Source organism: Rhipicephalus sanguineus, chromosome 7, assembly GCF_013339695.2.
Source record: "Rhipicephalus sanguineus isolate Rsan-2018 chromosome 7, BIME_Rsan_1.4, whole genome shotgun sequence".
Taxonomy (NCBI): domain Eukaryota; kingdom Metazoa; phylum Arthropoda; class Arachnida; order Ixodida; family Ixodidae; genus Rhipicephalus; species Rhipicephalus sanguineus.
This window is the reverse complement of record NC_051182.1, coordinates 89,536,769-89,562,515: the sequence shown is the minus strand read 5'-3', so window position 1 is coordinate 89,562,515 and position 25,747 is coordinate 89,536,769. Positions and strand designations below refer to the sequence as shown.

Here is a 25,747-nt window from a genome sequence, read left to right as displayed (position 1 = left end):
GATGGGTTTCGACCCACGCTCCGATAAACCGCCTCGTCGCACTGCTTGCGCTTGAATCGTATTCAACACTGCAAAGCTGCGTGCACCCTTCTCCCAGTGGCGGTACTTCGATGCTGTTTGCTCTTCGAATGCGGGCGCACAGCGAGTGTGGGCTGACAACAAAGAACTAAAGACTAGAAGAAAGGATTGTGGGGCATCGGGCCGGCGCGGACCCATCCCCCGGCTGCCTGCAGCTACCGCGAAAATGCGAGTCTGCTTGGTTGCTGTGTCGCGGTTTCTCGGGAGCGTGATACTACGGGGAGGATACGCCGAGGTACTGCTCGATGACATACTGAACAGACAGCGAACGGGACTCTCGCCATACAGCGAACACAGGTATCCTAAACTAGCCGGCGCCAGCATTGTTACCGGAGAAATGCTGCGCCGCTTCCTCGGTTGGTCGTGAGGACGTGCCGACGATGCAGTTTCCAGCTGACGAGGCAACACTCGAACGGCTGCCACTCTCAGTGGCAACCGGCGATGGTCAAAAGCACAAAAATATTCACGATTTCGGCACTGCGCATGGTGAAGAAAACGTAACCACGCAACTACGAGCAGACGAGCTGTCGGTGAAACCGGAAGTGCTAATATTAATGTTTGTTCGGTGTTTTAACGGCATAACACAATATAAACATACATATTATCTACTTATTGAACTCAAAATTAACAAAGAAGGTAATAATGAGGGTGTTATCGTGATTATGACATCAGCCAATGGTGGAACTGCCGACAATCGCGTCATATATTGCGGACTAATACATCATTTGTCGAGAGAAGAGGGAGCGATTTTCAGCTGACTTTGAGAATTTATTGTAAATTCCAGGCCGCTCGCTTCGCTATAATATTTGGCTCGCGTGTTCTCGGGAGCCTCGACTACCAACTGGCAGTGCTTTTTGACCCTGCTCAAAAAGTGTTGCAGGGCGCCTTTAGAGGCTCTCGCCTTTGTACTACCAGAGACGAAATGATGCGTCGTTACAGTGATCTGTATCAGGAGATCGAGCAGTTGCAATGCTTTCCTCCGTAAATTGGGCCAAAATAAATGCTGTAACAGAAAAAAAAAATACTTGCCTTCAGCGCATTCAGAAGATCCAGCCGCTGATCCTTCCTTGCACGCAAAAAAAGTGCCAACGTGCACGCTGGTATGCCGTGAGCTCTGCTCTCTGCAGCTTTCCCCGCTGCCTCCGGAATCCTAAAGGGGCTTTACGGAATCCTCACTCAACGCGCCCTCTCGCGGTAGCCGGGCGCGCGAGGCGCCGTACATTCTTTTTTTTGCTGGGGAGCGCGGTGATCGGAGAGGAACCCACCGGTGGTTTCACTGTTAGTTTCAATTTTAGGGCAATGGTAGTTTTCCTGCAATTAATAATAATATCTGGGGTTTAACGTCCCAAAACCACCATATGATTATGAGAGACGCCGTTGTGGAGGGCTCCGGAAATTTCGACCACCTGGGGTTCTTTAACGTGCACCTAAATCTAAGTACAGGGGCCTCAAACATTTTCGCCTCCATCGAAAATGCAGCCGCCGCGGCCGGGATGAGTTTTCCTGCAATAACCTACAGTTAACGCCTGGTGCCATGCGATGTGTCTGTCTTTTTTTTTTTTGACACCGGAGCTGCTATGGCTTAGAGTAGCACCGTTGTCAACCACGCGAAACTCGGCGGGTATGCGCCACACAAAGTGGGTATACGCCGAGCAGCTCCTAGCATAGAATATGCATGCATAGTATAGTGTAGCAAGGGGTGGGAAAGGACAGTAATGGCGAGGAAGAGTGAGGAGGAAAGAAAGGAGGAGGAGAGAAGGTAAGAGATGGCATAGCATTGTATAGTAGAGTATATTGTATAGCAAGGGGTGGGAAAGGGAAGTTAGGGTGATAACGAGTGATGTGAGGTGAGGAGGAAGGAAAGCTGGAGGAGAGAGGGTAAATCATGGTATAGCCTTGTATAGTATTGTTTATGCACCACAAACAGTGGGTACGTGCCAAGCAACTCCTAGCATAGCAGAGCCATGCAGAGCAAGGGCGTGGGAAAGGGAAGCGATCGTGAGGGGGAAATAATGCAGGAAGGGGGAACGTAAAGGGTAGCATAATCTTACATAGTATAGTTTAGAGAGCGGGTGGGAAACGGAAGTAAGGGTGAGGAGGACTGGTGTAAGGGGCATGAGGACGGAAAAGACGAGGAAAAGGAAGCGGCGAGAGGGTAAACGATATCATAGCCATGTACAGTATAGAATAGGAAGCTATGTGAAAGAGAAGTGAGAGTGATCTAGATTTAGGAGGAGAGAAAGGAGAGGGCGATATAGGAAGAGATAAAGGGAGGTGAAAGAAAGATGAAAGAAGACGATGTAGAAAGAGATAAAGAAAGAAAGATGAAAGGAAGAAGTAAAATGAAGAAAGAACTCAATCTGCGTTCACCAAGAAGTCGCTCTTGCTTGTGAGCTCCGCTGTTTACTCAGTTTTCTCAGACGTGGAGCTGACTTTCAAGTAGTAAAACAAAAACAAGTGAATATTACAATATTGTCACGGGGTCGTGACGTCGACGAAGGCAGCAGTGAACACGTCCGAGATGAAACTCTTTATTTGGCCGAACTTGTGGCCGAGAAACTAAAAGTCAAACCACAGCAACACACTGATAGCGGCGGACAGAACGTCGACCGTCGATCAACTGACAAGCGGTCAAGCGCGTCGGCTTTTATACAGGCGCTATCGAACTTTCCAGCAATATCGCTGGTGGCGGCGTTATCTCTAGACAAAGCTGGAACATTCGCGTGCGGCGCAATCTTAACAAAACGATCTACTACAATCGCGACGCTTCTAGAACACTACTTCGCGGACAGCGTCGAGCGTTGATAACCGTCCCTGCCGGTCAAACCCGAATACATCAAAACAAGACAAGAAGTGGGCGTGGCAATATTTAAAGCCATTTCACTTTAGCAGCTCTCATAATGTTCTACCTCGTAGTTTCAAGTCTGGCGCTTAACGCAAAGTTTGCTGATGCCAACGAATTGTCAACTTTTTGTTATCAGGCTGTGCTAATGAAGGATGTGCATGCGCCCACTCTTAATCTACGAAATCGTTGTTTATGTTGTTTGAGCGATTAATGTTCAACCCTCCTCCAGGTATACAAGATGACATTTTCTACTCCGAGCGACGAGAGCCAGCAATTCCTGGATATTGGTTGCGGCACGGGAGACTTCACGCGAGACTACATTTTGCCCGCATGCGAGCCGTGCAGGAGGTAACCCATGTAGAGTTTATGGTTCCAAAAACAGGGCGTTTTTTTTTTCGACAATAAATATTCTCATAAAAATTCGATGAGAGTCCTATGGTTTTCGCACATGAACTCTATGTCGGGGCTGAAGTATTTTATCGCAACCAAATTACTTTGGCGCAATTAATTAACAAGAACTCGTTAATAAACGTTTTAATTATTCAATTGATGGCACAGTTATATTGGAAAGTCGTAGTGCGTGTCAATTTATGGCGTGCCCATTTTTTTAGAAACCACGAAAGTTGCACGTAATTCCAGATATTCATCATCGATTATTATGGGCGACATCGAAAGTGAAGGCACCTCGCGCACAGGAAACGTGGCCTCTCGGTTGCGTATGACCGGAACTACACGTGACAAGGATGTGACGAAGTTTCGATCAATGCACGCCAAAGCGCAATCTCGTCTGGAAAATCGGCAATCATTTTGAAATACACAAGCAGACAGCTTATTCTTTGGATGCAATGTGTGACGCTTATTCGTTTCTTTCTTAACTATAAACAGGCACGAAAAAATATTTCGCCCGCCTGCGAGAAGCAGCGCCGAATTAGCGGCCCCCGGGCTTTTTGCTGCACAGAGAAAGAAAATATTGATACTGTGGCTTTCTCGCACACAACTCGGTAGAAACCATACAGTTTCATACAATAACCTAGAGAGGAAACTGGCGCTGCGATCGTTCAACCACTGTGGGAATGATGGGAAGTACAGGCTTCGGATTGGATAGCGCTAGCTCGCGAAATGTCTACGCATCTTTTCTAGAGTTTCAGTTTCGTTCTTCGCGCAGTGTAGGTAGTGGAGTGCCTTGCAGAGCACTCTAGCAGTGCCTTTGTTGTTCAAAGAGGCTGAAGACCACTAGGTCATTTGATTTGCTGCGACGTTGCAGCTTTACAGGTTGTCACTGACAGTTTTATCAAAGCGCCGTGCACTCACCGCTGCGCATAGATGTAGCGTCCCATGCCAATGCAGGGAATCGCATAGAGTTCACGTGTTTTGATGAGCCCGTCTTGTCAAAACTCGTACAAATCGGCTGGAAAATGACGGCGAAGCGACGAAGACGCACAGTCACGCTCCTCTGATTCGACTTCTCAGCGAAACGAGAGATGCGTAAGGGGCAAACCACTTGCACAGACGCACCTGACGTCGCAGCAGATGATAAGTGTTTCTCACTCAAAACAGTACTGTCATTTCCACAAACAGATAATGGCTACCTTCGAAGTAGAACAAACGTGTTTTTTAAGTGTTGTAAAAATAGTTCATTATATCGCGACGCCATATCTGGAACAAAATTGCAGAGCACTGCATACCCTGGTGGTTGAATTTGCCCAGGATTCACTCCCATCTGACAGCCACGTTTTGCAAGAAGTTTTATCTCCGAAAGAATGAAGGAAGTTTTAATTGTAAATACCTTCATATCACTTTCTTTTAGGCTCGGTAAACAAGCTCCACGAATCCCAGGAACGTAATTCGTCCGAAGCAGATCCGAAACCTGTACTTCCCATCATTCCCATCAGTCGTGCATAGACACTATTGCCACATTCCCCTCTAGGTATTATAGTATGAAACTCTACCATAGAAACAGATAAGCACCAAACACCATATGCAAAGGTAGGGTGGAGGTGGCGCAAGTGAGATGATTTGCCGCTTTTCACGAAATGATATGGCCACGACGCGCCTTCAATCTAGTTTCGTCACTTCCTTGTAACGTTCGGTTTCGGTCTGACGTAACAGAGTAGACACGCTTCGTCCGCGCCCGGCGCGATCAGTTTCGATATCGCCCTTATAAATCGATGATGAATGTCTCTATTTGCGTAAGACTTTTGTGATTTTCAAAAACTGCGTAAGCCGTGAAGTGTCTACTACACCATTCTAATGTAAACAACTGCCCTGAAGTCAATAATTAAAAAGGTAACTAACAATTTATGATAATTAGTCAACACAGTGTCATTTTAGCAGGGGCTAAGTATTTCTGCATGGATGTAGCATTCGCGCGCGAAAACGACAAACGCCTTACTGTCAAGGATATCTATTAAAAAATCTGTATCCTATAAAAAAAGACCCTGTACAAGAATGGCAATGGCGGCAAAGCCTGAAGCGCAGTGCCGCTCTGTCGAGAGTGCGGCGTGCTCTGCTACTTTGCGATCCTCCGGGGTGCTTACACGGCGGCCCGCTCGGCCGCTGTACCGAGCGCCATGGGACATGGGCGCGGAAAGACCTGCTCAGGCGAGAAGTTGTTGACAAGTTTCTTTTTTCTTGTGCAGCGGGGTTGTAGGACCCCTGCTGGAGGACACCCCCCCCCCCGTCCCCTCCATTCAATAATTCGGCTGGGGGAGGGAAAGGGGGCAGCCCCGGCCCTCTAGCCCCCTTCTCCACCCTCCGGGCTTCAGGCTTAATTCTTGGACGTGTGTACCTAATTGATATTCCACGTGTGGCAGAGCAGCCGTAAGGGCCGTTTGCATGAATGCGACAGAAGCGTATCGCATCGCATTTGTGTAAACATAGGTTATGCGCCAGGAAGCCGAATCGCTCTAATGCGCCAGACGTGTGGAGGGCACCCGCCAGACGGGTGCCCTCCACCTTTCCCAAAACTGACCAAAGAAGAAAGCTTGATCCTCAGACGAGTCCAAAGCAGAACATACACTCATGGAACGGTAAAGCACCCCCTCTACCCGATGCTCCATAGCTACATATGACCGCTATGCAACGTATACCGAACATCCTGGAACGCTTGCTCCTGGAATACCCGTGTCATACACACGACTGATATGAATCAAACAAGCGAAGACCACCTAAATGAAACGTGGAATGCATAACTCGCCCTTGTAAACCTGAAAAACAAGTGACAAATCGTCACAGAGCCAAGAGAGCAGTTAAAGCCAGACGGTTCCTTCACTAAGAGAGGATTCCCACCTCCCGGTGATACCGAACAGCACTCTGCACACTTTCGAAAAATAAATGTTTACACGTCTTTTTGTCTGCCCCTCTCTCTCTAGCCATTCTTTTTCGGCTTTACTTCTGTTAGGCTATTGTTAGGCTTATTTTTTTTCTGAAGTTGACCTCACTTGACATGCGCGGTTTGTGCAGATAAGGTAATGATTTTTTTTTTTCAATATACCTTCAGATCTGAGAGCAGCGCTTTGCGTCTTTATCTTCTTTTTCTTTGTTTGATGTGCTTTGCTTTCTTTATGAAAGGAATAATCGCCAACTAGCTATTCTTGCCACTTTGGCGCAATGTATGCTTCGTGGCATTTCATTATTCCGTCGCTAAACACACAACGCAAACGGCAATCTTCGTGTGGTATTCAAGGTATACGGGGAATATCTAACGGAATTTACCGGTGCTAAGTTGTAGACGGAGTTGCCTCAGGAAAGAAATTTTGTAAGAAATATTGGCAATAAGTATAAGCGGTACTTCCTTTCTAACCATGAACTTCCTGGTGTTTCCGTGATGCAGTCTTCATTTCACTACTTGTTCATAATACTTGGGTGTCAGTAGTACTGACGTATGACTCCTCTGTACCTATGTACACTGCTTAGCATTTATACGCAATGATTAGCTGTATTATGCGGATAACACATTGTACAAAACAGCTGTTTTTTTTTTTTCATACGACCGCTTACTAGCCACTTAGTCTGTTATTTCACTATTGCTGTAACAAATTCTCGCAATCGTGTAATTCTGCCGTTTATTTTAATCACTAATTAAATCAGTGAATGAATGAATATTAGGCAGCTCATTTGCGCACACAAGCCAACAGCTTATGCCGACTGATTCTTAATACTGTTTACTGTGCATATTTGTGTGAAATAGACAATAAAAAAGCGAGTACACAGCGCATGTACATTTAAAAAACGTGTAAGGTCGAGTTTATTCTTATGTAATTTACTAAAAGATGTCTCATGCCCCTGTATTCACGAGAAGCTATGTCACTGCTATCGTTAAAGCGGCACAAATATTGCCGCATTTAATGGATGCACATGAAGCTTCCCTCATGATATTCGTTTCCGCAGGATTGTGGCAGTCGATTACTCGGAAAGTATGCTCAAGTATGCCAGAGAAAATTATGCAAACGAGAAGATTGTTTATGATCACCTGGACATAGACAAGGACGTGTCGGTTTTTTGAAGAAGCACGGTGCCTTCCAACGGGTGTACTCCTTCAGGACTCTTCACTGGTCTCAAGATCTGCCCCGCGCTTTGCGAAATATCGCAGAACTGCTGGTGCCTGGTGGCGAGTGTCTCCTGTTCTTCTACGCGAGAACCGTCTTGATGGAGTCCTACAAGCAGATGAGCCTCCTGGAGCCTTGGTCAAAATATGCAGATGTAAGAATTTTTTGCTTGAGCGCTCCTACATCACCTCCACACCGTCGGCGTCCGGTGGTGGACACTGTTCAAATATAACGAGATACTATTTCGCGGTGGGCTTGGCCTGCAGTGTGGTTGAGGGAAAGCGCTCATAATAACGTCTGGGGAAGTGCTTGTGGAGCGTGCGCCTTTGTGCTAGGGAAGAGTGCTGAGTGCGGCCGGGAAGGCGAGCCTAGGGATAGGACCATACGCGTGCAGAGAGAGAGAAAGAGGTAGAAACAGTTGAAGTGTGCATTTCTTCGTCCTCTCAATGTGAACAGGGGCGATACGGTCGCTGCCCTACGCAGCCATTATCATACAAGGCAGACGACGTGGCCTTATTTGGTGGGAAATATGCCGCGGTTTTAAAGCCTAAGCGAGTCGAGGTATTGCTGATTGTTTCCTCTGTCCTGTGCACGAGAGCCAGCGGCAGTTCGCGTTATTTTAAAGAAGCAAAAGGCGACGCGATGTCTTTGCTTAATTCTGCACTGATCATCACGCTTTCTTTGTGAAAGCCGCTATCCGCGCTCAGCGAGTCAGTTGCGTTCGTTCTTGACTGTGTCCTCAAGACGCCACGCCAGTTATTTCATTAGATGGCGAAAGTTACTAGTAAATTCGAAGACAGATAAAACTGCTAATAATATTACGATTAGGTGTTTACTGTTTCGCTATCACTATCTCTGATTCCCGTTTCTGGCGAAACGTCGTCTTTTTTGCGTTGACAGCGCAATTACCATCGCTGGCAGCCATATGCTATTATGTTTGCCTTGCTTTGGCCTATTATATTGCATACCGGGTATAACTCACACGAAAAAGAAGTGCCGCATTTCACGAATGCTGCATCAATGTAAATGATCTGCTTCTCAGGTGCTTCTACGAGGCGTACCACCAAGTCACGAAATAATCGACCAAAAGGGCCAGCATGCTTACCTGTCTACGGCTATTTCCTCGGCAGGACTCATCCCCTACACGGCTGAAGTGCTGGTCAGTCCGCACATAGCTGGAAGACCAGGTGCCTCGTATGAAAGTAAGACTAGTTATAAAGTTCGTAGCACCTTAGGGGCCTGGCTTGTCGTCCATTCGTAGTTCTGATATGGCGTGATCACACTCAAAATGAAGTGTTCATAGATGCATAAGCCAAGACAAACAATGTTGAAAACCTATAACTTCTGTAAGCGCGAAACACACGGAGGACAACGAAGAACACAGGACAAGCGCAGGACAAACCTAGTTTAAATAAACGAACAAGGCGTAAAATAATATAAGTAACAGAAATAACCAGAAGTAATCGACACAGTTAATTAAAGTCGCTCAACACGCCTCAGAGACATGAGGCTGACGCCCTCGATTCGCAAGAGTGGGCGCCACTGCCTTGCCAAGGACGTGATTGCTCCTCCACCGGCTCATCTCCGGCGTCTTCGCCGCTACATCTGACGATGGGAACAACCTGACAGAACTCGCTGCAGACCACACGTATCTGAACTGCCGTAACAAGCAGGAAGTCGATAAAGCGCATGAAAAAGTAGCATGCATGTCGCACACCGAGTTTACGAATCTTCTTAACAAGATTATACTCCTGCCGGCGCAGCTTACAAGCTTACCTCAAATATTGACCTCATCCAATGTTTGGTAAAGGGAGCATGGGAACTCTACAAACGAATCACTGGGTGCCCGTGCTACGCATTCCTCAAGTTTCACTGTAGTGTATCTGCATTTAGCGCAGGATTTAGAACTACACAGATCGCTAGAAAAGTACGGCATCTTTGATCATGGTGCATCAGCGCAAACAAAAATGTGGACGAGAACACAAAAGAGGAGAAGGATACCCAAACAAGCTCTGACTATCAAGTGAAGGTTTATTCCAAAATCAAGCCAATATAAAGGAAAAGTAAAAAAACAACACAAGGTTTGCACGACCATGGAAGGGGGGGGGGAGGTAGAAGAGAATGGCGAGGAGGACCCACATCAACAAAACCGACGACGCAGCAACCATGCCCCCCCCCCCCTTTCCACGGTCATGTAATCTGTGTTTTTTTAACACGAAACTGTTTTATGCCGGAGTCCACCAAGATTTTCATGACGTATTTCCATCACAGAAATACGTCAGCAAAATGAACGCCATCAAATGGCAAAGAAAAACAATTATAAGAAAGACTTCCCTTGACAGCAGTAGAACCCATGACCTCTTGGTCTACGAAGATAGCTGGCGGGCGTTCAGCCCACTGAGCTACCGCCAAACACATAATGAAGGCTAGATGAACGCGCCTTTTATCTTTCACACTTTCACAGTTTTCTTGAACGCATGAATGGAAGCTGTGAGCGCCCCCTTTATAAAGGGGCGGTTACATGTGTGCCACCAGGGTCGAAAAAAAAAGCGCACCGTTGCTACGACCGTCCCATTCGGCGCGTTTCCAATAAAAGGGTAATTTTGTCAACGTTTTAACACACCGCGAGGTGGTGGCCTTAGCCCAAGCTTCGTCCATAGCAATCATTGATATCGAAAAATAGCTCTCCGACGCTCGCCTGGCTGTCGCACCGCGTTCCCCGCTCGCCTTGGGAGAATTAACGGCCAGGCTAGAGGGAAGACACGACGCGCATAGCGTTTCTCTTCTAGTTTCACTACGCTTTGAAGGAGTGTATATCGAGTATCAGTGTTTAATACGTGCTTCTTGATGCCATATTTGCGCGAAATCCACGATATGTGGTGTCCACGTATATGTTAAATCATGATCATGGGCGTTAGTCATCGGTACGGAGATGTGCCAGGCGTCAACGTGAGTGCGTCCGCATCAAGCGGTGTATAACTACCAAACAACAGTAGACACTGTTCAAGCTCTCATATATCAATGCACTATAAACAATCAGATATTTCTGTGACGACACGTTTCGCTTTCGTGTTATACCGATTCCTGTGACAGAGGAATCAACCTTCTTTTTTTTTCTTTACAATGGCTTGTTTCTGGCATAAACCTTCAGTTGATAGTCAGTGCCTGTTTATACATTACTCTCCTATTTTGTGTTCTCTTCCATTTTATTTTTGCGCTGATGCAGCATGAACCATGACGAACTCGTCCATCTTATCTAGCTTCAGCAGTTTATTTTTATGCGAAATATTTACCCGAGAAGCATTCCTCTTCCTATAATACGTAGACATTGGTATTGAGCTTTACGAATTTACAAGTTAAAATAATTACACGGGCATTAAAGCAAATTACTTGTTAGTTTCTACTGATAAATAACGCCTTCAGAACGTAATGATCGCAAATTCGCTACCTTCGATTTATTATGAGAAGGTGAAATAATGTTCAGAATTTTATTCTTGAATTTCGCGCCACAACGGTGGTACTCAAGTGTAAGTAAATTGCTTCTCGAACTTCAAAGCATTGTTTCGTACTTTCGTGCAAGTTAGTTTTATGTAATTTCAGGAAAGTTCCTACGTTTAATTTCTCCCTTTCACAGAAGACACTGCACTTGAGTTTCATTGATAAGCACTTGCGTAAGGCCTTGCATACTCCATTAAAATCAAGGCCTTCGCGAATAGTTAGAGCACGAAGCTTAATGCGGCGTTGCCACCAGCATGTCCTTCGTGTTCGCTTTCCGGATCACCAAGCTTGCTCTGGCGGAACGATTGTGCTATTGATATTATGAAACGGTATTTTCTAAATACAAAAAAAAAATTTTCTCTTTATATATTGCTAAGTGCAGAAGAACCGCAGTCACAGAATCTACACTGCTTCTATTAGCCTCGTCAATCACGCAGTACCAGATTGGGTAAATATATGTTAGTCCTGCCTAAAGCCAGTTCCGAGGATATTGAAAACTCTTCCTGAATTTAAATTGCGCAGATTATTGGAAGTGCTTTAAACGCTTTATTAATGGCATCGCTTGTCAAAAATGACGAAGGCTTAATGTACATCACTGCATCGTCACAGATGAATCAATTGAAAGGCTCAGTACATTTTCATTACAGCGCATGTTGACACAAAAATCTAGAATTTGAATTCAACACTCGAACCTATGGGCTCGCCTTGCAACTTCACCTCTGTGTTTCGGCCTGCATCAATTTTTTTTACGGCAATGAATGTGAAGACTCGGCTATTTTAGCCACGCACGTGCAGTTCTTCTATTTTGATCTTTGTTACTAAGGCGAAATCTTGCTAGATCTTGTATACAATGTGTCTACATGAAACTAGACAGGTGGGGTGCTATGCAGGATGGCTCGAGATCGGCGAAACTCGGAATCTTTCCGAGCTCTGGCGACACCCCCGTTTGAACCAGCTAGCAGTACGAAAATATAAAATCCATCCCTCAGCGCGCGCTGCGTTCCATTGGTTGGGGTAGAACGCGGCCTCACGTCAAGGGCGGTCGACCAAGTTGGGTGGTGGGATCAAACCAGACATCATCTTTCATTTGTTGGTCGTTGCACTGAGTGCTGAAGTGCACCCAAGCAAGAAAAGTATCAGAAACTTTTACTAACGATATTTTTAGAGGTAGGGGCTGTTTAAATTCATTTTCAAGCTTTTAATATCTGCACTAAGTATCTTTAGTATAATCAGCACCGTGGCCTCTCAGATTACCTCCGGCCGAGCCCCTTACAACGCCGCGGCCGCATCTAATAGCTGAGGCCTCTTGTGTAATCCTCATGGTCGGCCTGTACATTCTAGCGTGTTGCTCGGCCGGCGCGCACCAAGTCCTCTTCTTCATCGCCTGCTCGCTCCACGAGCACGTGCGCCCGCCTGATTAGCTGATTGTCTGGGCGGTGTACCTAGCTAATTAAGTCAGGGCATTCTATGACCAAGCTAATTAAGCCACGTCATGCTAAGACTAAGCTAATTAAAACACATCTTACTAAGATCATGCTAATGAAGGTGTGTAAAGCTATAACCAAGCTAATTAGGGTTATGCTGACTGACACGACGATAATTAGTATTGCTAATAAAACCAAGCTAGTAGTACCTTACCCAATAAACTAATGTTAATAGGAGTATACTAATTAGCTACATGCTAATTAAACACGAGTAATTAATATCATGTTTATGAAAACATACCAAATTAAGGCAAGACTATTCGGTACATTGTTAATTAGGCCCTAGCTAATTATTATAAGCAAAACTGAGTCCGAGCTGACGCGGTCTTTCCTCCGAAGCAGACTGAGTAGACGAGCCACGTAAAAAACTGGAAGCTAGGTGATCACAAGGTCCGCTGATGGTTCCAGCCTTGCAGAAGTAGTGCGAGCTGACGAAATTATTTTATATGCAAATAAGCTGCTGCTTAGCGTCCACCACATGAACCGCTTAACAGTCACACCGGCACTATGACCATCTCGACTTGAACTGGGACCATCTCAGAATAAACAAGTTTGTACCCGAGTTTGCGCGTCAATCAGTTTCATTGCGAGACGCCCGCGGCGAATATCGGTACGCCCACCGCCTTTGCTCTTGCCGAGGATCAGTGCTCCCGCCGCAACGTCAGAGAGCGGCACGATTCATCTATGAGCTCAATCCCACAGACAAATGTCACGCAGTCGTGACGTGATGAAAGCAGGAGTCGGCGTGTTCGAGATGAAACTGTTTATTTGGTTGAACTTGTGGCCGGGAAATGAAAGCTCGAACTACAGGAATACACGCTGTACACTGATAGCGGCGAACAGGGCGTCGGCCGTCGATAAACTGCTCATGGCTGGGACGCACCGTCTTTTATACATCACGCATCGAACTTTCCAGTCTTATCACTGGTGGTCGCGAAAGCTCTGGAATTATCTAAGCTGTGCGCGGCCTGCGCGCAATCTTAACAAAACCATCTACTACAATCGCGAAGCTTCTCGAACACTGCGGCGCGGTCAGCGTCGAGCGTTGATAACCGTCCTTGCTTGTTAAACCCGAATACATCAAATTAAACGAGGAGCGGGCGTTGCACTATGCACACACGCACGAAGAACTAAAGGTTTCGTCATCACGTGTCTACGATGTCTCGCATTGAATTCACTGCGCTCACGACGCACCACACTCTTAAAACAAAGGGCGTCGGGGCACTCCCTTTATGAGAGTTTTGGCTTGTCCCGCTGGGCACTCCCTTTTCTGGGGTGAAACAACTCCCTCTAGACAGGGAGTGATTCAACGCCTCCTCATGGAGTACAGTACTCCGTCTGCGATAGAGTGAAAGCACTCCTCCGAGGGAGTAAAGCTATCACGTTGAAACAGCTTTGAAATAAAATTAATCGAGCACAGAAAATGGCACATTCATACGTATGCGCACACATTCACGCAACCAAAACACGTAGAGCGCTCGCAACCGAAACGCATACATTAGAGGATTTTAGTCTGTCCGGCACACCGCAATACGCAAAATGCTCTGCACCGGAATACCGGGTGTGAACTGCGCATACGCACGCCCGGTAAACATGGCCGCGCCGCCGAAAGCGATAGCCGCCCACCTCGAATCTATCAAGTGGCCGTCGCACGCTCTGTCGCTCGTTATCGCCGAACTGATGCTTTTATTTGCTTTAGGTTCACGTCCTTAAGCTTCGACAGCAAGGTATTCGTGTCGATTCGGCACCGTTTTCGAGAGCCATACTCAAATAATCAACGATGTAGGCTTAGCGAGTGACAATCCCGGAATCTCGAAGGTCATACATTATGTGTCGGTTAGTTGTTTTTATCCTCCATAGCTGGCGCAACTTGACGTGGCGGCAGCTACGGCACACAAAGCGGCTGAGAAAAAGAAAAATTTTGGCACTCTAACAGCGTTTCACGGAATAACTTCTGTAAAGCTTATCTCTAGGGGTAATTAGAAAATGAACATCAAGGTAAACACGCACATATGACAACACATACAAATCGCACACGACGCAGGAATCGAACTCATGACCACAGGCACCGCAAGCAGACACTCTAATCACTACGCCACAGAGCCACCGCATGCTTCGTTGACTTTTCGCGGCCTTATATATTTACAAAGTGGTTTGCAACGCGAGGACGGAGCTTGCTGCTTCTTTTTTTGCATCACCGGCGTGTGTTTGCGCGTGGATTCGGTTCGTAAATAGTTAGCGCGGCGCCATGAACTCACGAAGGCCACCGTTAGCACCTTCAGCTCCGACTTCTGTTCGTCGTTTGTCGTGCCGCAAGAGAAATGATAAACGGGTGTTTTTTGTGTGTTCACCATACATCGTGGATGTCTCGCTCGCCCAAAAATTTGCTCATAATGGCGTGAAAAGTACCTTTAGATAGCGAAACTCACGTATGTGTATTCTACGAGCGTGTGCTGTTGGAGCAGTTTTGGTTATTTTTGCCGCGAGCTGCAAGTGTCGGCAGTGCGTTCTCAGCTGTTCGAAGACCATCATATGTCGCATATTTTTGTTACATACGTCGATGTCAGAGTTCCAAGGGTATTTTAGCGTGCACCTATACAAGCATGTGCATTTATTGCGCGTGTAGGTGCTGTTGCGATCTGCACGCAGGGTCAGCGGCACCTCTGAGCAGTTAGACGAATATTTGCGTGATGAGCACTTACGCGCGCTGAAGCACGACATACAGTGCTTCTGAATTAGTCATAGTCAGTATTTAATTGCTTTTATACCCGGAGACTGGCTACCTTTTACTAAGTAACCTTTACTCTTCCGTATCACGCCGCCGTTAAAATGTATGTCGAAGGCGTCCACCAAGGTTAAGCACGATGTCCATTAATTCGCGAGTGACATGTCTCCCTTAAAATAAATAAAAGATAATACTGTAGCGCCTCTGTATTGCGAACGTCCGCGTGTAGTTGGCACTACTCCTGAAGAGATTGTGCAGTACCTATTAAAAAAAAAAAAGGCATTATTGTATGCCTCAGTGAAACAGCTGTTCTTCAGAAAATAAGGTGTCATTTTATTTAGGATATTTTTGTCACCGCACGACACAACTTGACTTTTTCGTGATTCATGATTACACATAGCACGAACATGAGTGCAGCAGATAAATAAAAACTGAAAAAAGTGGGTGCCATGTGCACTCCTACTACCTCGTGTACCTGTAGTTGATTTCAAATCTACAAATTATGCGACCATTGATAAATGATCAACCCATCAATGTTCGATCACAGTTGATCTGTTTCCGTTTACTGCCTGTCGCTTATTTGCACGATGTTTTGCAAGAATCATCGGTTAAACCCATCTAGCAATGCAAGCATTATGTGTAGCATGCAGTGGTTCTCAAGAAGGGAGGGGGGGGGGTCAGCGAAGCCATTTCTGGGGGTCCACGAAACGCATCTTCGAACAAAAAAGAAAATACGCCTTTTTTGAAGAAACAATATGTCCAATGACAGCGGCCCCCACTATTTTTTGTTTTGCTTCACCGCACAACGGTTATGCATTGCGGCGGAGCTGACTTATGCTTTCCATGAGATGGCTGTAAAGCTTTTACTGCAATTTTCTACCACATGTGCTTTTCCAGGCTTGCATATTTGAAGAGAAAGCGTAGTGAGAAACAGCTGAAATGTGGCGGCAGATCGCACAACTTAGTGACAAGCTGTTGAGATTGAATTGGCGTGGCACTTTAGTTTGACCATTCTTTGCCACGGAGAAACGCAAGGCACCTATTTCACGCTGCATGTTGTGCTAATTTATAAGCCCTCACCCCCCCCCCCCCTGCTTACTTCTCACTGCAAGGGGTCCCTCATCACTTCCACCAGTCCACAAGGGGTCTCCAAAACATCCATGGCTGAGAACCACGACCTATATATCAGAGCCTGGACAATTTCTTTTACATGTACAAGGACTTTTTTGTTTGAATGCATTACAAATTCTTAAAACTTCAAATGATACAATAAATGCTGGTTGTAGCACTTTATTAGAATCAAAACAATAACATTCACAATGTCAATGTAAATTATACATTTTCATCTACCACAGATCCTATGCTCATTAGTGAACAGATGAAACAACATACACAATGCAACCTGAGCACTAATTCACAGCAGTAAAATATTATGAAAGTATAGTTCGAAAATTCATCACAAAGCAAGACACATACACTTCGAAATGCCAGTATGCAAGTACAATCCAATGAGATGGCATGCACAGCAGTGGCGTAGCCAGGGGGGCACACCGGGCCTCCCTCGCCCCCCCCCCCCTCGAAATTTTTTTTTGCTATGGCATACAGAGCCCAAAATGACAACTGAACACATCTGCCTGCCCGGCTCCCACTTCAAATCAAGGAGACGACCCCCCCCCCCCCGAAAAAAATTTCTGCCTATGCCCCTGATGCACAGAGAACTTGGTGTCTGCTTACACATGAAGGCAACTCGATAAGTAATAAAGGCTTGCAACACTTAGGCATGGTGGTGTACCATTTTTCTTGTATATTGCATTAGTTTGCCCTCAGGCATGAAAACATGTTACACATGATTGTGCAGTTCAATTTTTTGTATAAAGACCTGTGGTGTCGACCATAGATCCACCTGCCAAGGTTTGTCAACACAGTCGCCTTTATTCACATATTTTTAAGAAATAATGTAAATTTATAAGGTTAAGCTTGGGAACATGGCATTATTTCGCAACCCTTTTCACCCGTATTATTATGCATAGGTAGTAGACCAATGCTTACAATATTTACATGCCAGCTAGTGCCATCCAATTCGACCGGAAAATTGGTTCTTCATCACCTTCAACAGCTCAATTTATGGCTCGTGCAGAAGTACCACATTGAAAATTAATCCGAATACCGTGACAGGAAAGTTACCTCGGAGTTAGGCAATAACATGCTTTGAATTAAAAATTGCCCATCAATACTGGTGGTGGCTTGGCACATTAGAGCCAAGGACTGGACATGCCATGAGGTTGAATAAAAATTGAACAGGGAATAAATAATGGCTGTAAAACAGTCAAGAACCATGCTCAGTAAATTAAATGCGTTAACATTCAGCATCTTTTCAAACCATGTAAAATTTTCAAATGCACACTGTTATTGGAAAGTTTGGACTCGGCACCGTGCATAACACAGTGCAGCAGTCCATGTGCTGACAATCCTAAATACAGAGAGATGTACAAGATCAACAGTATAGTATACTGTAAGGCACAGGAGTGTTCACGGAAGAGACCGTCTTGTAGACAAACAGATGGGCCAGAACTGTTGCTGCTTTGCCAAAAGTGTTCAGTCTTCCTGAAAAAGATATCAAGCAAAGAAGTCCATTAAGCTTCCTGCATCCATACAAAATACCCACTTGACTTCTCTTACGACTTTTCCGAAAAAACACAAAAATACAAAATTAAGAAGCTGCCAAGTATTTTCTTGTGAGATGTGCAATGAGTGTGCAGCACACTTTCATTCTTGTAATATCTAGAAAGACGCAGCATTATAATAAAGACGAGGCTCATTTGCTTGTCCATGTTTTGCTGCCATGTTTTTATACACCTAGCAAGAGAACAAGGTACAATAGCTAGTGTGCAGTGTTGCTTGTTGTTTTGTGGAGGCAACTCCTATTACAAAAATAATTCATTTATCCTCAAAACTTAGTGCAAGTTCTCCCTAGGCTAGAAGGGACAAAATATAGATATATAGTACTTATGAGGCATGCCACAGTGGACAGCCTCGATTTTTTAATTTACATTTAAATATCAAACTCTGTGTATGCCAAAGCAGCATCTAGATGTCTTTCTCACAGCACTTCGGACTAAACCAGCGGTGCACATAGCACCTGCCTGTAAGCACTGCACCATCCTGCTTCTGCCAACTATGAAATGCGTGCACACTGAAAATTTTCTATGCTGCTTACTGCTTGCTATTACCTTAAATCTCCCCTAGCCAACACAAACTAGACAACCAATTAATATAACTATCAAGTGGAAATGAATGTAAAAATTTTCCTAACAGTGATAACTTAAATCACAAGGCGCATGCAGCCCATCCTATGTTAGTCCTGTTGTGACTCACAACAGGACTAACATTTGTGTCGCAAATTTGTGAACGGTTTTGCAACTACCGAATACAAAAATAAAGTTAAACACCATAATAACAATGCGCTGGTGAGCTTCAATGTATATCGATGTACATGCCACTTCATTGTTAAGGTAACACATCACAATACTGACCGTTTGAAGCAAAACGGGAATGCGAGCTAGTTGGCGGGTAATAGGCGAGGTTCAACTTTAGGTATATATTTTCTGCTGAAGCAATAAAGCTTTCAGTTGTGAGTAAGCGCTTGTGCTGTGCACTTTCTTGTCCTTTTCTTCTTAGCACTGCCGTTACATAAGTACTGACCATTTCGCCAGGAACACTATGAATCCCTCACAATACAGTCGCTATCATGCCACAGGTGTCTATTATCGAGGCACTCCACTATAAGTTCAATATAGTGTTATAGGCGTGACAGAGTGCAGGTGCATATTCTGTATACTGTATCGGATGACTGAGATAAGAGCTACCATGAAATTGGACTCAAAATAGTGATACTCTCAATGTTTCCAATGTATCAATGACTTGCTTCATTAAACACAGGGATGCATTGCACAATTCAGAAATGGATTCTATTTGATCACTCTGTCCTAACGAGATTGCTGCTACCAACCCAGGTTCTGTGAAGCATCCAGATGAGCTTCGAGAGTTCTTATCAAGCTGCTGGTGTCCACAGCTGCATAGCGTTGCATGTGCCATCTTGAGCACCATCTGCAAAGAAAAAGAGAAATGTACAGATTTTTTGCAGTGACTCACTATTTCATGCTGCACTAAACAGCTGTAAAGCACACCAATACCCAATTCAGATAACCGGCATAAATTCAGTTAGACGTCCATGCATGAAACAATCTAACAATCTTTTAACTCTAAATTTATTATCCTAATGCACTCGAACACCAAGAACTAATTCAGTACATAATACAAAACTGGCAGGTAGATAAAGCGTTTTTTTTTTTATCTCAGGGAAAACAGATTCCAGAGCTGTTTCACTGCTGCTGTGCTTCTTATGCAAAAGTGAGCTTAGAGACAGACTTTACGAGGCACCATACTCTCCTGTTTTGTTCTTTTTCTGTAAAGTTTCTTTTGTATTATCCTTTATTCCTCGTACCCTCTTCCTTTGCACAGCATGGCCAGCCAGTTTAAGAAGTGGCTAACCTGCCTGTCTTCCCCATCTATTTCTTTCTTTCCTTCCTTCATTTTAAGTCTTGCAGCATTTACATATATACACATCAAATTCAGTAGTGTAGTGTTGCCAACTGCACAAACATTCATAACCTACAGCCAACCTACAGCCAACATAACCTACAACAACAGCCAACCACAAATTTCACTGCCTGTGCAAGACTAGAAAGCAAGTACTTGCGGTTTCAAGTTCACTCCACACTTACAATTTCGTCAAAAACACAGCATTTGAGTTTCTGATAAATTAAGTTGTTTGCCGTGTATCATTCTAATGAAAGAGCTCCAAGCAAAGCACGATAAAGCACGGAGAAGGTGCACAACAGCACATCCTTTGAGAATTTGCGATAGAGTCATCTGGTGATCTGCGCGCCATTGTCTACTGCTTCTGGTGCTGCACTAAACACAATATTTACATTCATCAAGAAGCATGAAGGTAGGAAGCTTACATAAGACTTACAGAAGTAAACCATAAGAAATGACGAAAGGTGTTCTGTCCTTGCTGAACATTAGATTTTTAAAATGTGATAATGTTTAATGGCTGCTTAGCCTTGCTTCAAAGCTTCATAATAGTCTTATGAGAGTCACATTTTTTAAATGATTGTCCCTCTGCCATAAGTATTGCATTGAGCTGACTTGCACTGATGTGACTGAATAAGCCTGGCACACCTCACACATCTTGAACTCGATGAGAATATTCGCATGAAATCCAGGAGAGTTCAAGATGTCACTAATGTCACGAAATTGTCACTAATTAAGTGACAATATCGCAAAATGCGCGTGCTTCACCATAAACGCTGTCACTTAGCAGACAACTTTCACATAGTATGGCCATAATCATATCTCTGCAGCATAAATTATTCGATCCAGTCCAACCTAATGACGTAATTACCCTATGGTATGCTGTTTCTTTTTTTGTCTTAAAGACGAACAAAGTGCGCAATGCAAAATTGTTATCGAAAAGTATTCCCACTTACTAATATTAGGGAGTTTTTGAATAGCGTAAGCCAGGCCCGTAACCACAGGGGAAGGGGGGGGGGGGAGCGAAATTCTGATGGAGGGGGGTGTTTTACCGAAAGTGAATTATGAAAATAGGCGTTTTTCTAAAAACGTGAAGGGCGCAACGAAGGGCTCCGGAAGTTTCGTCCATCTATTTTTCTTTAACGTGCACTGACAACGCAGAGTACACAGGCGTTTAGCGTTTCGCCTCCACCGAAATGCTACCGCCGCGGCCGAGATCGAAGCCGCGACTTCCGGGTCGGCAATCGAGCACCGCAACCAGGGGCGTAGCCAAGGGGGGGTTGGGGGGGTTCAACCCCCCCCCCCCCCCCGAAATTTTTCAGTTTTGCTTGCGTATATAGACACGCACACATACAAACGCACGCACGAACATACATAAAGTATGGTTGAACCCCCTCCGAAAAAAATTTCTGGCTACGCCCCTGACCGCAACCATCGTACAACCGAGGCTGACAACTTCAACTGCACCAAATGAAAACAAAAGCTAGCCTTAATGCACACATGACGGAGTGATAACCGCGGTCTCTCGCTTGTTTATATTTTCTGAAAGCACGCTGCCGCACTCAGGCTTTATGGCAAGCAAAGAAATTATATAGCACAAATTGTCTTCATTGAGGCGTACGCGCTCTTTGATAGACAGGCCGTGCGAAGCGTGTGCCTTCACAAAAGCTTTTAAACGCGCATCAGGCATCACACGTATATGCGCGTAATGCTTTTCCATTCTGCTTTTTATTGTGCTTTCCACGCGACACACTGTGCAGGACTACACACGTGAGCGACGCAAAACTGAGAACACAGAAACACCACTTACCGTTCGCATTTCCGACTGTGCCTAACCAGGTGCTGGCCGAACACGCATACACGAAGGTGCAAGCTCGCTTGAGTCTCCAGACCATCATGAAACCAACGCGAACACGCTCACAGTACGGGATGTCGCACTGCCGTCGCTAAATGCCGTTCACGTCCAGCGTTGAGATCACAGTCGCGCACACACAGGACACGGGCACGCACAGCCGACACAGCTGAGCGATTCGGAAACTTCGATGACCGGGCAACGGAAGAAAATGGCGAAGGCAGCGACGGGCGACGGCGAGACTTCGACTGTAGCACGCGCGCTTCTCCTCTCCTGGTGTGCGCGTCGGTGTGTGTGTGTTTTTTTTTTAATTTGTCTTTCCTCGCTCGCACATGCGTCGTAAAGTTGCGCTATCGTATATCTCTCTCGGCGCCTCATGTAACAGCCCTCCCGTTTAGCGGCCGCTTGAAGGAAGTCGCGTTTATATATATCTTTTTTTTTTTTTTTTGACGCGAGAGCGTCAAGGAGCTCGTTGCGCAGAAATTCCGGTGTCGGCGGCGTCGGCGTCATTCGTTCTGAGCGAAAGAGCAGCGTTGGAACTTGGTCGTGAGCGAAAATTCGAGGTAGATGCAAAGAGAGAGAGAGGGCGTTTGCACTTTGGCTTTTCTTGCGGCACTGTGTACACGTCTCCAACGAGAAGCTAAGGCAAGCTAACGCGATTGAGAAGGCGATAGTGTGTGTGTGTGTGTGTGTGTGTGTGTGTGTGTGTGTGTGTGTGTGTGTGTGTGTGTGTGTGTGTGTGTGTGTGTGCGCGTGCGTGCGTGCGTGCGTGCGTGCGTGCGTGCGTGCGCATGCGTGTGTACGGATATCGCTGTCGCATTTTAAAGGCGAAACGTAAGAATCCCCCCCCCCCTTTTTTTCTTTTTTTTTCTCGGGCTTTCTGTCCACAGCATTTTATTGCGTACGCTGCAGCGTGCCTCCTCTAGTCAGTTTATAACTAGGACCTGACTCAGAGTGTGCGTACGTGTGAGTATAATCGCGTACATTTATGATCGCAGATTCTTTGTGCGTGTCAGCGGTTTTCGTCGCGATAAGTTGACGAGGAATGTATCGCCGTCACTTCATCGATTGAGCTACTGCCAAAGATCTTAGACTGCACGAACTTTTCTTTACAGCTCCATATATTTGGAGAGCTGCAAGACTAAAACAAGCTCTGAAACAAGCTCTTATATGGCAAGAGAGTAAAAGAACCTTTTACTCTCTCGTGAGATGCGGGAGTGAAACAGGCACTTTACTCTCTTTCGCCAGGAGGAGTGAAAGGCCTTTTCACTCCTCCTGGCAAAAGAGAGTAAAGCGCCTCCCTGAGAGAGAGTATAATGTGATCTGCGGGAGTAACACAGCTCTGTAACTCTCACTGCAGGAGTTTCAGTTTTTAGAGTGCACTCACAGCAAACAACCACCCTGGTGGGATTTGCGGCAAGAAACGTTGCTGTTTAGTTGTTTGTGCAGACATTGTTTCCACTCATTCGTTACTGCAGAAAAGTCTTCAGAAGTGTAATGTAAGTAACAGTAACCTGTCCATTTATTTATCTGTAATATTCGATAAAAGCGAAATGAGCTACACGAGAGTGCTGCGTGTGCACCCTTGTTGCCCTCGAGAGTGGAAATTTGCATGCTGCTGGTGGAACGAAAAAAACTTACTCGAAGGAGGACAAGCTCTCATGAATACGCCAATGGGAGCGCGATGTTCCGTTAGCAAAAAGATAGCACTACAATCACACTGGTGTCGCCGCACTGTTAAAATGTTTACTGAGTGCCGGTAATGACGAGTTCGCAAGCGGTGTTCCTTTGGAAAACGCCGCAGATGACGCGCATGAATTTGTGATGCCATGCTCATTGTCGTAGCCGTTTTCATCAACGCTGCTATCATCTATGCATCTGCTATCAGACTGTGCATCAACGCACAGTCTTCCTGTCATGACCGCCGTATTGCGAGATCCGTGCAAACTCGCGTTCCCGAGAAGCTCGGACCATCCTGCATGCCCCCCTGCACTTCGCCGTATTTTAAGCTAAATTCACGAAATATTTCCGGAAGCTATCTGATCTCAGAGAATGAACTCAAATATTTGATGACGACATTCATATATTTGGTTCTACTTGTTCCTGGTAATTATGGATCTTGATTGCAGTATTTCCCCATCACTGTATGCTCCTTCCGGATTACGTGATACACCTCTAAATGTAAATGTGAACTCATATTGCGTTTTCTGGGAGACCCCTGAATGTGAATATAATTGTGGATGGCCGATTCTTGGTAACGCTGCTTCAACAGAACCTCTTGTATTTATCGCGTGGGCCCTCATCATTCCATCTTTGCTTTCTCCGCAGGACTGTTCAAGATAGCTAATCCAGCGTTTTCGATTCTAAGCGAAAGGGAGAAGCCTGCATTCCTGGAGGCGCTGTCGACACACCTACCCGAGTGGGTCGACTTGTACTGCAAGAAAAGTGGCCCAATGGTGTGGTCGTCGTTTCTCGTACATGCCAGAAAGGCTTAGGTCCTGGTGAATTCCTTGATACGGTGCCGTAACAAGCGCCTAAAGATGGAAAAGCCTCGCTGCTCCAGAGAACCAAAGTAATGCAGCAAGCCAAGTCAAACAATTTAATCAAGGACCAAGCCAAGCTTTTTTTTTGTATTTAGCCTAATTGAGTTATTACTTATCAAACAGCGGTCTACCCTTCAAGTACCATCATCAGAGCAGAATGTGTAGAGAAGATAATTATTGAAAACATTGAGAAACACTTTTTCAATAATTCTATAGCTCTAGTAAGGTACTTTTCAAGGCTGTGAAAAAGCCCACGAAGTGAAGGAAAGTGTTGCACGGTTTCTAGCCAGGCGCTTTTCATTTCTATTGTGTTTGGTTTCTAAGAAATAAAGGCATTGTTACAGGTGCAGAAGAACTGAAAGACGGATGACTTTTTGAGCATGGACGGCAACTATCTCTGTCACACATTGCTTTTATCTCATTATTTTAGAATTCGACGAATCAAAAATTCGGGCGGATTCCACGCATTGGGAGAATCAATTTTATGCGAAGCAGTCATAGAGTAGCTGTCTATGCCGCCTTCTTGGATTTGATCCAAGTGTTACTAGGATCATCAACGTGTTTGTGTATATTTGGTAGTAATATGCATATTGTCGACCAACCAGGTACGTCGATACACGGGCGTGTATGTAAATTTAGAATATAGCCCAACGTAACATCGCCACTCAAGTTACACATGTCTTTAGGCGAAATAAGCAAAGCAGGTTCACCAGCGCCCAGTGGCGGCAAACCGCGTCCCCTTGGTTGTGCGCATCACTGCGACCCTTTTAATTGTTCAAGTTTTTGCAGATATTGCGTTGCACATGCCGTACTCTGAATGAATCAAAATATCAACTGCATATCCGTTTAAAATTAAGATGCAAAAAATATTCGAATTCGATTGCCCTTATTGCACCACTAAAGCACGTGCATACGGCCTGGGGTGAGAATGAAACAAGCATCGCTGTCAAACTTCAACATTTCCAGCCTTGCTGTTCTTGTCTGAGCTTGTCAAATATTCGCGTTCTCTCCTGCATGGACTGTGGATCCGCAGGCAACGGAATTCAGACACCGCATTGTGGGTTATTCGCCATTATCCACCGAAAAAGCTTGCTCAGTAACTACATTGGGAGTGGCCATCTTGTATACCCGCTCAAAAAGCCTATAAACTTTTTTTTTCCATTTTCAAGGGGAATCTACGGGCGTATTACTTTGTGTGCGGTGCAGAAAATGAAGAAGGACTTCTTTGCTACCATATATGATGACATAGCCTCCACGCTACTGCAACAATGCAAGAAAAATGGCTTCAGATGTTGCGGTTAAATGAAAAGTCCGGTGAAGCGTATTACGAGGGCGTTGTAGATATTCATTGCAGACAATCCTTAAGAAAATTTTTGCCTGTGCTCTACAATATAATTTTATATTTTCGCGAATAAGCTATCGTTACTACTTCATTGGGGGGGTCGTGTTTTAGCTCCAATTTCATTTCGTGCTATTCATGTTTTGTAATTCTGTATCTGTTTTAATATGCCCTGATTATTTTATCCATATTTTTCAAAGATACTATCAACTAGAAAGCTTTCTTGAAAATAAAGTTTTC

General features: G+C 45.1%; 1 long non-coding RNA gene and 1 pseudogene across 1 annotated transcript; one reads left to right on the top strand and one right to left on the bottom strand.

The window, feature by feature from the left end:
• The first annotated feature begins 3,161 nt into the window (after positions 1–3,161).
• On the top strand, positions 3,162–24,454 carry LOC119398830 (juvenile hormone acid O-methyltransferase-like; annotated as a pseudogene).
• Positions 17,676–21,695, bottom strand: LOC125759321 (uncharacterized). Its single transcript, XR_007416890.1, has 3 exons — positions 21,584–21,695; positions 19,187–19,284; positions 17,676–17,781 (listed from the first exon to the last, which is right to left on the bottom strand). It is a non-coding gene; the product is annotated as an uncharacterized LOC125759321 (long non-coding RNA).
• Positions 24,455–25,747: the final 1,293 nt, after the last annotated feature.